Source organism: Crinia signifera, chromosome 19, assembly GCF_055691185.1.
Source record: "Crinia signifera chromosome 19, ASM5569118v1, whole genome shotgun sequence".
Classification (NCBI taxonomy): Eukaryota; Metazoa; Chordata; class Amphibia; order Anura; family Myobatrachidae; genus Crinia; species Crinia signifera.
Window position 1 is genome coordinate 32,595,461 of NC_139226.1, and position 19,607 is coordinate 32,615,067.

Below are 19,607 nucleotides of genomic sequence, written 5' to 3' on the forward strand. Positions count from 1 at the left end.
CCCCGTCACAACAACTAGAATGGCAGTTAGGGACCAAAAGGAGAAGAGATACAAATTCAGAGGAAAGAGAGGAGGAAAAAAGGAGAGACAAAAGAAACGTAAATTAGAAAAACGTACAACAAATAATATCTTTAATTTATCCTCAAAAAAATTAACTGCAAGCGAGATCAGCATTCTAAGCAGAGGCTTAAAATTCTCTCCATCCTCAGAACCCAATATATATGATCTTTTTGTGGAACTTAACCGACACATTAGGACGCTTTGTAGAAAGAAGTACTTTGCCAAGCAGACCCTGATAAGAAATGACGATGAATCCATCCCTATCGTCTTAGACATAGGGGATCAACCATCTTTGAGAATCCTGGAAACCCTCTTGGAGGAGAACCAAGGAAACCCTCCAAAAAACTAACTCCTCTTCAATTTAGAAGAGAGCAGGGTAAAGTTCAAAGAAAAATCAGAATTTTACCCAATTAAAGCTAAAGGGTCAAGCATAGACTCTTTCTACAAAGTCACCTTAGAAGATCTAAAAACACTATGCAGAGAAATCAAATTCCCCCAAATTGGGAGAAATAAGTCAGTTTCAAAAACTAAAAGCAATTTAAATAAATGGGATATCAAAACTTTGAAAAAACTTACTAAAGACTCAAACATGATAATTAAAGAAGCAGACAAGGGGGGGGGGGGGTCTGGTTATCCAAAACAGACAGGATTACATTCAAGAAGCAGAGAGACAGCTGAGAGATACACAATTTTATAATGTAATCTCAAAAGATCCCACCCCCTGCTTCTTGAAAGAACTACGGGACCTATTAGACGAAGCCGCTTTAGAAGGAATCCTCACTAAAAGAGGAATACAAGTTTCTTTTACCATCCCATCCGTCAATACCCATATACTATCATCTTCCAAAAATACATAGATCCATCACATCCCCCCCAGGTCGATCAATTATATCCGGTCTAAATTCTTTAACCTCAAATCTTTCTTTTTATGTAGACACATTTTTTCAGCCACGAGTTCCCCAATTAAGATCACACATTAAGGACACAACACATTTTTTACGTTTAATACAAAACATCACTTGGCACTCCACTTATTCTTTTATCACGCTAGCTGTCCAAAGCTTATACTCCAACATCCCCCATAATTTGGGAATAGCAGCAATCGAACAAAACTTAAACGGGACAATGATATATATCCGAACCTCACCAAAAATGTCTTTTAAATGACATTCACTTCATTCTCACCCACAATTATTTTATGTTCTTGGATCAGTTCTACCTGCAAATAATGGGCACGGCCATGGGGACCAGGTTCGCACCCAGTTACGCCAACCTCTACATGGGGGAGGTTGAAGACCACCTCGTGTGTGTGTGTGTGGGGGGGGGGCGTGGGGCGCGAACCTGTTCCTCTATAGTCGATATATAGATTACCTATTTATAATCTGGAAAGGGGACCCATCAACAGTACCAGCCTGTGTTACACATTTAAATCACAACCCATATAATTTAAAATTCACATATCAACATCACCCAACCACCATTCATTTTCTGGACATAACACTGGAAATACAAGAAAACACCATCACCACCCGCAACTATATCAAAGAAACAAGCACTAACAATTATCTACATTTCTCAAGTGCCCACTATAGACCCTGGGTAAAGAATGTGCCAAAAGGACAGTTTCTCCGATTGAGGAGAAACTGTTCGGAACAGTCCACATTCGAAACCCAGGATACTCAAATGGAACTAGCATTTGTAGATCGAGGATATCCTCCCTCTTTAGTCTCCCAAGCAAAATAAATATCACACAAAAAGGACAGACAGGAACTATTAGAAGGTAGAAAAATGGAGACAAACAAAGAATCCTCCAGGGAGGAAAATCTATCATTTATTTCTACATATAACAATTACTCTGCAGATATCAAAAAGATCTTCAAAAATAATTATGGTATATTAAAACAAGATGTTATATTAAATTCCATTATTCCATCTGAACCAAAATTCATTTTTTGAAAAAATAAGTCTCTAAAAAACATTTTGGCACCGAGTCACCTGAAAACTGATATAGGGTTTACTAGGGGAAAAAATTGGTTAGAAAAAGCACAAATTTCGGGCTGTTATAAATGTGGCAGAAACAAGTGAATTACTTGCAATTAACATTACAAATAAGGTAACCTCAATAAAAACTGAGGAAAATTAGAAAATTTATACAATAAAGAGTTTGGTACTTATGTATTATCTGGGCTCCCATGTTAAATGCACCCCATTTTTTCATACCCCTACTATCCTACTACGCATGGAGTTGATTTTATATAGTGTGGCGAGCGCAGCGAGCCACCGTGCCCGAAGCGTGGTGAGCGCAGCGAGCCCCGCGAGGGGACGCGGTCTCATAAGAAAAATGTGAGCCCAGATATTACATAAGTACCAAGAGTTTTATCAATTGTGATACCCCCCTATATAATTTATTTGCTTCAATGCAGTTGTAATATGAAATATATAGGTAGAACAACTAGGCCCTTAAAACAATGTTTCTTGGAACACAGATGCAACATCTTAAATGAAATACAGACCCATAATGTACACTTCTTTCTCCATCAGAACAGCGATCCAAAAGAACTTAAAATCACAGGTCTAGAACATGTCCCCCATACAAAATGAGGAGGTGACAGGTTCCGTAAATTGTGTAGACAAGAGACTATGTGGATGTTCAAGATGAATACCATTTACCCTGAGGGATTAAATGAAGCAGTGGAATTAAATAATGCCATTTAAATAAATTTCATATCCATCATATTATCCCCTCTCTCCTTTAGGATGCTGATGCTGTATTACCAAAATTGCTTAATATAATAACAACAAAAAACTCCCTATAGAAAACTCTCTCTGCATATACAAATGTATCTCTTCCCATATATGAATACTTTTTGTATATATGTATTTTTTTCATATATACATTTTTCTCCTGTACCTGCTATGTATTTTTGTGTATCTTCGAGATATGAAATTCAGATCTTATTTTTGTAAATCTCTGAATATTCATATCAGTATATAATTATGTCCATCGCCACTGTATTTTTTAATTTTTCTATATATTCTCTGTAATTATTTCTTATATAAAAATGATTAACAACACTATTCTCTCATCATAATGAAGAAAAATGTTAATTGAATGTGCAATAATGTATAAACTGATGCATAGAGAACACTGTCTATTGGCCGTTCACTACAAAATAAAATCAAAATTATGCATTTTAAACCACCTTGATACAATTGCAAGATTTAGAAAGAATGGGGATTGCTCGCCTTTGGGAAAGCACCTGATTGTTCAATTAGTATGAATGGCCACTATGCACTGTTGCCATAGCATCACATCAGACGCTGACTGCGGCAGCCGGGAGCTATGCGTTCCGGGACCCAGCAGTTCTCTGCATCTCATTAGCCGGAAGTTTGTCATTTGACACGGCGGATCCCGGAAGTCTAGCAGAAGTGCCGCGACTCCGGGACAGCAAAACTTCTGTAAGTTTTTACTCTTAAAATAATGCTCGTTTTTAGAATTCTCTAAAAACGATCCTTATAGGTTTGTCTTCAGCTCATCTAGTAATATTTTTTATTTATTTTGTACAACCACATTGTTAATTATCTGGGATTGCCTAATTAATTAGGGGGAGTAACCCCATAAGGAAGGTTATATATACCCAACATTACAAGTTCTCTGCATCACCTTGAAAAAGCTGATAAACTCAGCGAAACGCCTTGGTGGGACAGCACAAAAACCTCTTCTTGGCACCTAAAAAGCACTCCAAGACCTTCATCTTTGGCAGAATCCGGTGCACACCAAAGAGCCTGCACTGGTATATCCTTGGCAGTACCGGTTATTCACACCATCCTGCTACAAAGGACACCATCTATTGGGAAGCTCCACAAAGGTTCTATATATTCCTCCAGCGGCGTTACTAAGAACATCTTTTAAACCATCTCCGCACACTAGTGAGGACCACGGACCCATACCTGGAAAAAATCCCCTACTATAGTGGTGAGACTGACAAAATTATATGAACTGCCTTAAACTGCCTTCTCTGTCTTATTAAGGAAAAGTGCATATTACCAACAGTGACCAGAAGAGGGTTTATTAATTTAACTTTTATTACATTTTATTATATGTTTTTTAAAAATGTTATTGAATAAATTTATTTAACAGTCAATCCCTTATGTGATAATTCTAATTAGCGCTGCCTATACATTCATTGTATTTTGTTTTGGTGGCTCTAGAGTGCCTGACTGTCCCCGCACTGAACACAAACAGGACGCACAAGAACACAAACTATAGCCGGCACCAATAGAAGTCTGCAAACCTCTAGGTAGGGAAAGCTTAAAACATTGCGATCCTCCAAATTCTCCATTAAGGAGCTGTATACACTGTAAACTTTTTCAGTGTATACAGTGTTTGTTATATAGTATGTAATGGGCATTACGATTTGTTATATAATATGTAATGGGCATCATGTGTGGCCTTATGTGTAATTGGCATTGCAGCATGTGGCTTTATGTGTAAATCGGTATTACAAAGTTTGCTAAAATGTGCAGTGGGTGTGTGGAATATAGTTAGGCCCCTTTTCTTTCCGTGCAAGAGCCCCACCTACTACAAATCAGGGGGAGGGGGGCGCGCGAAACATGCCCTTGCTCCGTGCACCGTGGTACCTAGCTTCACCACTGCCAGAAGAGGATTGCTGCTCAGAAGCAGGAGCAGTTCAAGGTGGACTATGAGGGCGGGCTGCACAGTGTTCAGTACCGTGTGGAGTCATGTACTGAGAAGACCATTGGTGAAGACCCATGTACTGTGCTGAACGTGCTGTTAGACTGATAAGGGATATCCTCCCTTTCTTTTAGTTTAGACAGGATGTTTTTCTAGGGACCTCCCACTTGGTGGTATATAACCTCACTCCTCCCCTTCTTGTCTTTTCTCCTGTCTCCTAACTAGTTTGGATAGGTAGGGAGTGTTATTTTTCTTTCCTGCTAGGGTTTACCTCTATCTCAGCATGGAGCTGAAAGGGGTGGTTCCCCGGGGGGAAAGAAGATTATCCATGAGTGTGGCCTAGGACTTGGTACCTTTTAGGGAGTGTGGCCTTTTCAGAGTCCTGCCCACCTGCTTATTCTGCTGTAGCTGCCCAATAAACTGCACAGGGCTGTATTGAGGATTGTGGGCGCTGAGAGTATCAAGCCATGAGGGAACCAAGGGCTATTATGTATCTGCAGTTTAACCAAGTGCTAAAAGCTGCATGACTGGTTCTGGATGGTCAAGGAGCCCTGCAGCAGCCCGGTGCTGTGCTGAGTCCCTACATGGCATAGGTACGAATTCCCGGCGGTCAGAATCCCAGCGGTTGAAATACCGATGCTAGAATACCGATCACCGAAATACCGATAAGGCTGCGCACGCCATGCAGCGGCCCAGGTGCCTCGCTACGCTCACTATTTGATTCTCACTCTATGGGTGTCGTGGAATTGCGGCGGTTGGGATTCCGGCGTCAGTATTTCGACTGCCGGGATTCCGACCACCGGGATTTTGATTCCATCCGCCTGGCACTTCTGGTCAGCACCATTCTCACTATGTCTGGCATCTCCCTAAGTCCAGAAGGCAGTGTCTGGGGGTTTTGTCTGTGCAGCAGGAGTACCTGTTTTTTTTTTTTTTTTTAAATGGCACTGAGCTGCCTATTCATGCAGCATACAAAATGCTAGAAGCAAGTCTCTACTTGTGCTGGAGCACTGGAAAGAGGGAAATGCCTCATAAGCCTGGAAATGCTCAAACCAGGTAAGCCCCTTTTTAAGGGCATTAGTGTTTTACTTTATATTTAGCTGGTTAGTAATAGGCTATATCTGTTATCCTTCTTAGTGTCTGCATGCAGCCTCTGCACCAAATAGAAATACAGCTCCTTTCTCTGAATTTCTGTGAAGACTGTAAGGAACAAGCTGCAGCTGTGTCTACTCAACCTAATCTAATTCATTGGAGCAGCAGGGTTATAAGAGGCCAAGAACTCAGCCTGGTGAATAGAAATGTACAGTTATGGATCTGGAGAGCTAAATACACCAGGATGTTTGATATTATTATGGTAGAAAATCCTGATAAGAGGCTTTACTATTCATATTACTTCTACAGTGGCCCTTAACTCTTTAGGCAAATGCAGGGGTGGTTTCTCTTGTCTGGAAAACCCCCTCCTCTTGGCAAGTGCCTTAAATTGTGACAAAAATATCACTGGTATATAATAGGATCAATAGAGCTGCCACCACATCATGCAGTGTAAGGGACAGAGCAGAGCTGCTGCACATGTCCAGTGTACCAGCTTCGTCTACCACATTTACTGTATGTGTGGATCTGAGCCCTCAGACATCCCAATGGGCAAGTAACTGTCAGAAGGAAGAGATGGGAGCCTTACCATAAAGTGGGAGATTGTGAGCTTAGAAAGTGCAGTACTGGTTCTATTATGTTTGTGTATTTGTTTATTATATGTTTAACCTTTTCCTGACCACTTATCTTATTTAAATGTTTGAAAGAGCCTATACTATAGACCAGCTGTACTGTTACATACCAATACTGTATTCCATACAGTATCCAGTTTATAAAAAGACCAGTTTTCAGGGCTGTTACCGCTCCCCAAGACTCACATACTTGCTCCAATGCGCTGCAGAGTGGGAGATTTTGGATTACATTTGAAAACCCCCCTCTAATAATCCTGTGTTTGCCACTGTGAGTGCTAACATCTCTGTGATGAGAGATGTGATATATATGTGGCAGAGTGAGCCTCTCCCACAGACTGAGGAAAGGGTTAATCACCTGCAGTTCAAGGAGGAACCACACCCTTCCCTTAATTAAGACCAGCTGAGGTATAAAAACCAGGCCAGATGAATTAGTAGTGGGTGATGTGTAGGAGAGACTGCACCTTTAGCAGCTCTCTCTGTCCTGGAGGAATCTGCACACTGTTACTGCTCTGCCTGTTTGCACTGCTACCTTCATGTAAGCTGAACTGTATATTTGAACTGTTGTTGGTACCCATTGCAAGAAGCTATTACACTGACTATGCCTGTCAGCCAGAAATAAAGCTTACTTGTTTGCAATACTTCTGCCTCCCATTGGTCATCCGAAATTTACCAAAGTTTGACAAATTCATTTTCATCAAATCAGTGTTAATATTGGGTGTATCTATTTTCAGCATCTAGGGCTCTCAGAGTTTGGAGCTGTAATATGCATACTATTTAGATAATAAGTTTAAAATAAATGAATTAATTAAATTGCTGTCTGCATAATTTCTATGTAAAGCCTTTCTGGCAGTGATCTTGTTCTCGGCTAGGTGCATGGCTGTTGGAGTTACTCCAAGAAGAGCATTGTGGTTGCTTATGTGGTGTGTAGATGCACATTCTGTAAAGCAGACTGGATCTTTACCTTTAGAAGGTTCTCTGCTACTTTGCTGGGTTCTGTGATTCTAGTCTTGCGGGAGGAAAGTCTGTCAGACTACCCCAGATGGATGGAATAGATTCCTCTATTTACATTGTGCGAACAACCATTTAAAGACAAGGCTGACAAGATAGCAGTCATAAGAAGAATCCAGATAATGATAACAGTGGTTCTCTTCTAGTACGAGCCTGGCTTTTGACCTTTATAGAAGAGTGGAAATATTTAATTCATGTCAAATGGGTCATTGGTGTAATTCAACTAGACTACAACATAGATTTTCTACAGTATCCAAAGGGAAATAAGCTTTTTGAATCAAGACTGCCAGGAATACAATATCAAGGTGATAGAACCGATACCCAGAGACAGGAGGACTCAGAAATATCCTTAAAGCTACTAAATACATTTGTCATGGTATACCAAAAAATACAGCAGGGCTAAAAACAATGAATATATGTTTTAAATGATCTCTGCATACACGTATACACAGATATTCACACTGTTATATGAGACCATCACTGCACTAATACATATATGAAATGACACACACAGCCATAATAATTTAATACTTATTTGGTACTTATTTATAATCTGCGCGCCCGATTATTTGATCGGGTCGATCGCATGCAACCAAATCGCATGCGATGGACGCGATTTTTACATTGGATTCAATGTTAAATGGTCCCTGAGACCAGATTTTACATTGGGGGTCCAATGTTAAATGCCCCCCAGACCCCATTTTTTATTGTATACCCACCCTGTTCATACCCCCACTATCCAAGATGGCATGGAGTTGATTTTATATAGCATGGCGAGCCCGAAGCATGGCGAGGGGACGCGGAATACATGTTAAGTAATCCGTGTCCGCTCGCCTTGCTGCGCTCGCATCTGATTGTATGCCTTAAGTGCCAAAAAATCGGGCGCCCAGATATTACATAAGTACCCTTATTTTATTGATTTTCTTGGAAATATTTCACATAAATTTCCTTTTTAATAAATACAAATAAAAGGTACATTTTAAATAAATCTTTCTTTATTCTTAGTGCACCAACAAAGGTGGTTTTTCTAGTCCATTGTTTCTGACAAAATCCTTCTTAGATGGACAAAACCATGTGCACTGCAGGTGGGGCAGATGTAACTTGTGCAGAGAGAATTAGATTTGGGTGGGGTTTTTCTTCAAAGTGAGATCTATATTGAAGTGTAACAAACAAAATGACTCACCCAAATCTAATTCTCTCTGCACATGTTACATCTGCCCCCCCTGCAGTGCACATGGTTTTGTCCATCTAAGAAGGATTTTGTCAGAAAGAATGAACTAGAATAAACCCCAAAGAGACAATCTTTTGGTATATATTATTGTCCTTGGCAGCACCCCCAGAACTATAATAATGAATAAACATATTATAACAAGAATTGGGGCCACCTTTGGTACAGTGAGTACCAAACGGTGCAAAATAACCTTCCCTGTTCCCTTCCCCTTGATTAACCTGTACAAGTAAGGACTGACGCATGGTCAAACCTCTAAACTTTTAGCATGGTACTGTAATTCGAACATAATAAAATCATATCAATTGAAATACCTAATTGTTGATCCATAAGGATGGCTACTTTTAGCCTCACAAAAGACAGACGAGAAAAACTGAAAAACGGATTAGATGTCCAGTGATAGGAAATGATACATCCAATAAAGATTGGGCAGATGACTTATACATCTTGAAACAAATATTGACTAAACAGATGAAATCATGGTGGAACAAAAACACCTTTGATAATTACATTAAAAACAACATAACACCAAGAGGCCTTAGGCCAAGAGTTTTCCCATCGTATGAATTGGCAAATACAGAATTAAAAAAGGAGTGGGAAAACATCTTAACCCAATACTCAAAAGATCTGATTGAAGTTTTAATCAAACATGATAAAATTATTCTGTAACAATGTGCACGTGAAACAGCTGCACTAGGCGAAAAATTAAAGAAATTTGAGTCACTAGAAAAATTTCTATACATTTACAACAATTATTTAATAATTACGGTGCCGCAGAGCCTAAATAATAAATCTATCTAAAGGCTCCCATACACGGTCCGTTCCCGGACCGTCCGTTTTGCACTCGCGCATCTCATCGTACGGTACAAAAAGTATGTGCTGCACATACTTTTTGTACTAGGTACACATCGCATCGGATCACAGTACATGCACACTGCATGCACTAGGGATCCGATCCGATGTGTGCTAATAAAGTCCCAAACGGATCGTGTATGGGCCCCTTAACCAAGAAAATGGCATCCCGGCGATTGAGATACAGATAAACATCTCCGGGCACCAGAGACTTCCGTGCGGCTCACCTGACTAAACACTGCGGGTCACACGCCAGAAACACACAGATCCAGCCGGACTGTGGAGCACAAATGCTGCTTGCGTATACAGGAAGTGTGCGGTGACGTGTACGCTCTACTGGCCGGAAACCCTGTACTAACAGGGTTCCCGGGTATACGGCGCGATTAGCCACCGTTCATTGAATAGGTTTTCTAATGTTTTCATTCCAAAAAACTATATATAAGTATAATCATTAAATAAGTCTGTCTCCTCCTTCTTAAATAGAAATTAGCTACTAATGTTTTTATGTATATTTATGGCACTGTGAGAATCAATTAGCCACAGGTGTATGACATCATAACTAGAGGGAGGGTATTTAAACCCAGTCCTCTCTCCAACAAGACATCCTTGAAAAAGCTGCATTTTAGCAGCAAAACGCGTAGGTTCTTGCCACACTCACGGAATAGCCACCCTATCCCACCTCAGAAGAGATTTCCAACTGTTCCAGCGGAGGTTCACCAGTGTACCATAATTTGGAAAAAGCACCTTCCTCCCTCCACCGTGGCGAACAACAGATTGAAAGGCACGCCACGTCCCTAAGGACCCCGTGACTTATCACTTACCAGGAAGAAATCCTTTCCTCCTCACTCACTGGCCGCCAATCCTTCATCAAAATCAATTGGAATGCTCATATCATTGCACTGAGCGCACATATTTTTACGAATATTTTTTATTACCATTTTAATTTTTCCTTTATTACAAGTGCTTGCTATAAGCAATTTTTTATCGTATATATTGGTTTCCATGATGTAATTTACTAATTAAATGTTATTTTTAATACATGTGTTTCTAATGTATATTTAGCGCAGTTTACTCTTCCTGACCTTTTCTTGCTAACCATTGGGAGTGACTACACAATTATTTTAACTGCTGCTTGGTCATGAGCACACTCATTTTAAAGCGCCTTTCCTTTTTGATATCTTGATATATACATTGTCTACCACACATAGTCATTTTAGGCTGCTGAAATGAGCTGCTTTGCCAATTTTGATGCCCGCATGTCAAGGAGACAGACTTATTTCTCAAAATGGAAACAACCAGTTTTTTCTAAAGAAAATCCAAACCCTGAACTTAAGGGAGATTTTATACAACTACAAAATTTGCTAAAAACAGAGATTAAACACTGGCTAGATAGTTTTAACCTCCAAAGATGATACCTAGAGGTCTTAGATTATTTAAACCGTCAATTTTTCAGCCTGACTCTGCCCCACAAAAATAATGGGAAGACACATTAGATCAATGCTCCTCGGCATTGATCAAAATAGTAATAAAATATAGGAAATCCCCGGCAGAGAAAACAGAAGAAGAAATTACATTATTAAAACAAAAATTAGAATCCGAAAGAATTTACAGAGAGAGATGAGGCCCTTAATGAAAAAATATCCAATTTCGAACAGTCAATAATAGAACTTAAATGCTAATTTTTTTAAAGGGATACAGAAGACTATGAGAGTACAAATTAAAGCAAAACACTCACATTTATCAGAATAAAGAAACACAAAAGAGAGGGAGAAAGACATCTACATTGCAAAAACACTATCGTCGACAATCCAGGAGTGACAGGTCGTGTGAAGGCATGGAATGGAGAGGAGGGAGACTGAGGTTCCACTCCAGTCCCCACAACCCCAGGCATCCCCGAGACTGCACCCCTGTAAAATTTGTCAGAAATCACCCATCCCCACAAAGAAAAAATTCTTGAAAATCATACATCTGCAAAAATATCAAGAAATCACCGATCACCACAAAAAGAGATGTCAGAAAATTACATGCTAGAATCCAGATCAATGGGGGGACGTCCAAAAGAAAGGACAAACCAGCTTGCAAATGAAAGTCAGCCACCACATGAGGTTTTTTTTAGAGAGGAGACCACAGGGCACACCAAAAAGAAACAGAAGCCCTTTTACTAGGGGAAGAAGAGGAGGAAAAAAGGAAAAACAAAAGAAATTACAATCTCTAAAGAAACCTAGTGAACCTAAACAGTCAGTATAAAATTTGTCATCTAAGGAACTAACCAAATCTGACCTATCCCTTCTGAGTAAGGGCCTAAAATTCTCCTCTGTAGCTACTCCGAACATCTTTGACTTATTCGTCGAACTAAACCGATTTATCAGAGGTTTGTGCCGTAAACGCTTCTTTGCAAAACAACTGCTAAATAAAAACAGAGATGAAGCGGCAGCAATAATATTAGATCAGGGAGATGTCCCAGCCTTAAATGGAACTGCTAGAAGAGTTCGAGACACACTCACCCGAAAAAATTAAAATATTTGACATCTCAAGGGAGAAGTTCCGGGTCAAATCAGAGTTCTATCCCATTAAGTCTAAAGGCTCAAATGTAGAATCTTTCTACAAAGTCACACTAGACGACTTCAAGAACCTGTGTAGATCTATAGAACAAAATACACATAAAAAAAGAAGTCGAACCTTACAAAACAAGAATCGCAGGCCCTTAAGAAATTAACCAAAGACACCTCCCTCATAAGAGAAGCAGATAAGGGTGGGGGAATCATAGTACAAAATAAAACTGACTACATATTAGAAGCCAAACGACAACTAAAAAATCCCACCTTCTACACTACTTTAAGAAATAATCCTACACAAGACTTTGGCCTTCAGCTCCTCAGTCTATTAAAAGAAGCAGCTGCAGATGGAGTCAGCTCCAGGGAGGAATTCCGTTTCCTTTACTGCGAGCACCCAGTAGTCTCCATCTATTATCATCTCCCCAAAATTCACAAAACCCTTACATCACCACCAGGGCGCCCTATCATTTCCGGTATAAACTCCCTCACCTCCAATTTATCATTCTATGTATACTACTACCTACAACCACGGGTGTCTACCCTCAGGTCTCATGTCAAAGAGTCACTACATTTTCTACAGCTTATCCAAAACATCAAATGGAAGGATTCCTATTCAGTTTTGACATTAGACATAACCAGTCTATATTCAAACATCCCACATATGTTGGGAACACAAGTGATTGCAAATAGATTGAACAGTGAAGGAGACCTGGGGGCAAGACACCAACAATTCATCACGGATGCTATTCTCTTTATTCTTCAGCACAATTACTTTCTATTTCAGAACACTTTTTATCTTCAAGTCATGGGGACGGCCATGGGGACCAGGTTCGCACACAGCTATGCTAATTTATATATGGGAGAACTAGAACAAGAACTCATCTGGGACAGTGAGTATGCTGTGAACCTGGTCCTCTATGGCCATTACATAGACAATCTATTTATCATTTTGGAGGGGGACTCACGTTTTGGCACAACAATTCATTAGTCACCTTAATTCTAACACTTATAATTTACAATTCTCACACACCTTACACCAGAGACGGATTTCCTTCCTGGATTTGACTCTAGAAGCAGTGGGCGACAAGATTATCACCTCCAATTTTACGAAAGAAGTTGGTTCAAATGCATATTTACACTATAAAAGTGAACACTATCTTCCATGGAAGAGAGGTATACCGAAGGGGCAAATGCTTCTGATCTACAGGAATTGTTCACACACAGATATTTAAGAAACAAGCAAGAGACATGATGGACTCCTTGAACAGAGAGGTTACCCTAAAAATCTAAAACAAGCATATGAAGTACTAACCCCGGATCGAGACGAACTTCTAAAAAGCAAAAAAGATAGAGATATGATGAACCCAACAATATCAAAGATAAAAAAAAAATCAGTTGGCATTCATTTCAACATAACAACCACTCCACACAAATCAAAAAGATTAATAAAAAAATGTATATCCTAAAACAGGATCCACTACTAACAGATGTGCCATCAGAAAAAACGGTTTTCATATTCCATAGAAACAGAACACTGAGAGATACACTAGCCCCCAGCTTTCTGAAAACAGACGAGCGCAAGACAGTACAAACAGAGATGTGGCTTAATCCAACTCCAAAAGGCTTTTTTAAGTGTGGGAGCACTAGATGTATGACCTGCACCCACATTACAAAAAAAATCCTTACAACAAATAACCGATAAAGAAGGTAGAATTATTAAAATGAATCAATTTATGAACTGCAACACATTATTTATTATTTAGAATAGAATAGAATAGAATCAACTTTATTGGCCATGTAAGCTTGCGCACACTAGGATTTACAGTGCAGCATCAAGCAGGGATGAAGGGGGGGGGCAGGGGGAGAAGGCATTACATACATTACAATAAAACATTACATGTGGGGAACACATACCCTCCGAGGTGCACAGCGCCTAGGCAGCCATCAGCGGTGCCACTGGTCGCCGAAACAGCCAGGTAGGTAACAATACAAGCAGAGACAGTACAGTTATCACAGGGAACATATTTGGCTGAGCTGCACAGCTCCTAGGCAGCCATCAGCGGCGCCATCTTGATCATGCTGCTCAGAGGCAGCAGTAAAAATATTTGTATTTATGTAGCACTTTTCTTCCAAAGCTGGCACACCCTGCCAGCTTGTTGCTGGCGGGGTGTGCAACCAGCAAATGTACAGCATACAGGCTTTGCATACAGTGGGGGCAGAGGTATATGATGATGATCATGGTAAAGAAACAGTAAAACAAAGAGTAATACATAGCTTTCCTAAGAGGCTGAGATAGATGGTATCTTGGGAAAAGCAAAAATAAAACATGGCAGTGTTTCGGTTTATGTCCAAATCCAGTCCAAACTCCAGTTCTAACTCATTTATATGCTTATATGTACCTGCTGATTAAAATATATTGGTAGAACTACACGCAAACTAAAGATTAGATTCTTGGAGCATCGAAGGAATGTCTTGAAACAGCTACAGACACGCGCTTCAAGACATTTCGCCGAAAGACATGCCGGGAATACTACGGATCTGAGCATCATCGGCCTTGAACACATACCAAATACTGCTAGAGGAGGCGACTGCTTCAAAAAATTATGCAAACAGGAGGTCTTCTGGATGTATAAAATGCAGACGATACATCCCGATGGCTTCAATTAAGCGGTCAAACTCAATAATATTATCTGAAGTAAATACTAAACACTGAATATATAGTAACAATTCAAACAAAAGAGACTGTATTCGGTTTATTTCCTTTATTTATATATTGTTTTGATATCATTTGTTGGTCTTAACCTATTCTCTTTATAGATCCCAACCATTTATTAATCCACATCAAGAATCTCTGCTTTCTTATAAATAACCTTATTTATATACACATTCTGAACAAATGTTTCTAGGAGTATTTAGCTCATTAGTAAGTATTGGTTAAACATCTCCGGGTACCAGAGACTTCCGTGCGGCTCACCTGACTAAACACTACGGGTCACACGACCGAAAACACACAGATCCAGCTGGACCGTGGATCGCACACGCTGCTTGCATATACAGGAAGTGCGCGATGACGTGTGCGCTCCACTGGCTGGAAACCCTGTACTAACAGGGTTCCCAGATATCTGGCGCGATTAGCCGCCATTCATTTAATAGGTTTTCTAATGTTTTCATACCAAAAAACAATATATAAGTATAATCATTAAATAAGTCTTACTCCTCTTTCTTAAATAGAATATAGCTACTAATGTTTTTATGTATATTTATGGGCACTGTGAGAATCAATTAGCCAAAGGTGTTTGACATCATAACTAGAGGGAGAGTATTTAAGCGCAGTCCTCTCTCTAGCAAGACATCCTTGAAAAAGCTACATTTTAGCAGCGAAACGCGTAGGTTCTTGCCACACTCATGGAATAGCCACCCTATCCCACCTCAGAAAAGATTGTCAACTGATCCAGCAGAGGTTCACCAGTGTACCATTATTTGGAAAAAGCAAATCCTTCATCAAAATCAATTGGACTTCCCCAGTACTGGCAGATACACGAAGGGTGACTATTCGAACACTCATATCATTGCACACTGAGCGCACACATTTTTACGAATATTTATTACCATTTTAATTTTTCTTTTATTACAAGTGTTTGCTATAAGCAATTTTTTATCGTATATAGTGGTTTCCATGATGTAACTTACTAAATAAATGTTATTCCGGTACTTCTTTACTTTCACGGCGCCACTAGATAGGACAGATAGGACAGATAGGATACTAGATAGGATACGATTTGTATGCGATTTGACATAAGATATCGCATAAGATATAGGATAAGATTTACTATCCATTTCATTACCCCACTATCCACTAGGGCGTGGAGTTGATTTTATATAGCGTGGCGAGCGCAGCGAGCCACCGAGCCACCGAGCCCGAAGCGTGGCGAGCGGACACGGAATGTATTTTATGGAATTGCATGCAAATGGCATGCGATATTGGGGACTTGCTTTCAAACAACATCCGTGTCCGCTCGCCTCGCTGCGCTCGCCACGCTATATAAAATCAACTCAACGCCCTAGTGGATAGTGGGGTAATGAAATGGATAGTAAATCTTATCCTATATCTTATGCGATATCTTATGTCAAATCGCATACAAATCGTATCATATCTAGTATCCTATCTGTCCTATCTAGAGTGGCGCCGTGAAAGTAAAGAAGTACCGTTATATATATGTTTCTAATGTATATTTAGCGCAGTTTACTCATCCTGACCTTTCCTTGCTAACCATTGGGAGTGACTACCCAATTATTTTAACTGCTGCTTGGTCATAAGCACACTCATTTCAAAGCGCCTTTACCTTGATATCTTGATATCTACATGTTTTAAATGATCCCTGTATACACAGATATTCACACTGTTATATGAGACCATCCCTGGACTAATACATATATGAAATGACACACACAGCCATAATAATTTAATACTTTATTTTATTGACTTTTTGGGGAATATTTCACATAAATAAATTTCCTTTTTAATAAATACAAATAAATGGTACCTTTTAAATAAATCTTTCTTTCTTCTTAGTGCGCCAACAAAGAGACAATCTTTTTCTCTCTTCAGTCTTTTGGTATATATATTATGGTCCTTGGCAGCACCCCCAGAACTATAATAATGAATACACATATTATAACAAAAATTGGGGCTATCTTTGGGTACATTGAGTACCAACCTGTGGAAAAGAACCTTCCCCTGTTCCCCTTCCCCTTGATTAACCTGTACAAGTAAGGACTGACGCATGGTCAGACCTCTAAACTTTTAGCACTGTACTGTAATTCGATCATAATAAAATCATATCAATTAAAAGACCTAATTGTTGATCTATAAGGATGGCTACTTTTAGCCTCACAATAGATCTCTATGACAGACGAGAAAAACTGAAAAACGGATTAGATCTCATGTCCGGTGATGAAATGGAAATAAATGATACATCCAATAAAGATTGTGCAGATGATTATACATCTTGAAACAAATATTGACTAAACAGATGAAAACATGGTGGAACAAAAACACCTTTGATAATTACATTAAAAACAACATAACACCAAGAGGCCTTAGGCCAAGAGTTTTCCCATCTTATGAATTAGCAAATACAGATTTAAAAAAGGAGTGGGAAAACATCTTAACCCAATGCTCAAAAGATCTGATTAAAGTTTTAATCAAACATGATGAAATTATTCTGGAACAATGTGCACATGAAACAGCTGCACTAGGTGAAAAATTTTAAGAAATTTGAGTCACTGGAAAAATTTCAAAACATTTACAACAAACACCAGAAGGAGATCGAAAAATTTGAAAAAAATTATAGTGGAGAGAAAACGCAGAAAGTTGCAAAGAGACAAAACTGACTTCACACAGAACAATATCTATAAGTGGAGAACCTATAATTCCAGACAGAGAAAGGAGAGCACAAGCAATTACACCACATCAGAGGCAGAATCCTCAGAGGGTGGAAATTCGCTCAGTATGTTCAATCGGATTCCCAACAGGAATTTTTTTAGATATGACCCCCAGAGAACCCCAAGAAAATTCAAAATCAGGAGGGGGAAGGGGAGGAAGAAAACAAAAACGAGACACCAGATACTGGAGGGAAGAACCCAGGGAACAGAGGCGAAACAGGAATTAGGTGATGACCATTTGAGAATAATCCTAACCCCAGATCAAGAATCTTTATTATCAAAAGGACTTTCCTTTTCTCCAGTATTCAAACCGGACAGGTTTGAATGCGAAAAAGACTTGCAACTTCTCACCCGCAAAATTCTTTAAAAAAAGTTCTGCCAACAAACAAGATTAAGAGAGGAAAACTGCACCTTCACCAATACAGAACTAAATGCAGAAGACCTCCAAGCACTTCAAATATTGGAAGAACTAGAATCAGGTCATGAACATAATAACACTGACCTGCGACCCTTCGATGCTTTAAAACTGAGGAATAAATCAATATTTTTTCCAGATTTCAAAATATGCCCTCCGGCTAAGGTATACTTGGATTTAGATGCTAAATCTAGGTGGAACGCATTAGGAGCCGTGTTTGACACGCACAGCCATTTCATCACCGCTGGGAGGCGAAACATACAGTGAGCCATCTCTGACATGCACGGCCATGATGCTTCCTCCAGAAAGCAGAAGTCTGTAGTGATTCCTATGGATAGTTAGTGGTATATAAGGAGGACACTGGCAAGGCAGAGCCATGCCACTGAAGAAGGATCTGAATGATTTGAAATGCGTTTGGCGTGTCTTGCCTATCTCCACTTACCCAGTTTGGACCACAGGCTCTCTTTTTCCACGGAGGACAGCGCCACGATTTCCGGAATTGGACTGCCTGATATTTGGACAATTGTGCTGATCTGTTGTGGCCCGGGTTTATATTTTATGCTTTTACTTATCTATGAAATTAATTTGTAAGTGCACATTCATATTAAATTTAAGTGTTTTTAAAGTTATGCACTAATATGTACTTTATTTTTCATTTCATACCCATTGATATATGAGGATACTAAAAACACAAGAATAACTTCTTGAATTACCCTCTAAATTGGACCAACCATTTTATGGTGACTGTTTGCTAGAATTCAGCCTAATGTTTGTGTGAGAACCTTCTCTGCGCTTTAAGATCATTTTATTTATCTTCTCTATCGCAGAGTTATGGCTGCCATGGGATCTGTAAGAAGGAATGGAATTATCTGTGAGGATAATTCAGTGCTTTCTTTTTCAAAAATATTATGTCATTCTTGCTTGAAAAATATAAATTATTGACCCAATATTGGTCCATGCTTGTAGAGTAAGCAGCATAAGAATTTTTTTTCAGATGATCATGCCATAAAGGATTATTATCAGTTTAGAGATAGTTTAAAATTATTTCTGTGCAAAAGTCAGAGCTGCTGACTTTCTGGTTGCCCCCTCCGAGAGGTACAGGCTTAATATGATGCCCCTCTGGGTGTGATGCTGCATGGGATGTTACCTAAGTCAGTTGTAGAGTAGGGGCAAGGCTACTCTGACACAATTTAGTGCAAATTACATCAATGGCACCCCCAAACCTGCCCACATTTGCGGACAGCTGCAGATGTGTGCCTGGAGTTGTGAGCGCTGGGGCAAAATCAGGGATTCTACCTCACTATTCAGGGGGGCCAGGGGGTCATGCAATTTTAAACAGATTCACCCATTGCATGTATAACTTTGTGTTTGATTTCTACATATCCACCGTGACCTTACCGACAACTACTGGAATCTGGAGAAAAGAGAAAGAATAGATCTACATGTAAAGGAGAGTATTATCATTTTATTATTTTCTTCACTTACTCCTTAGTGTCCAGAAAAAGGGAGCGCCTATTATCTGAGTATTAACCCTTACCCATACTGTCTATTTGAATGAGATCCAGGGTAGCTCTCCATATACCAAGATTGGCCGATCCCCAAGTGTAGCACCAAGCTATCCCTCAAACCC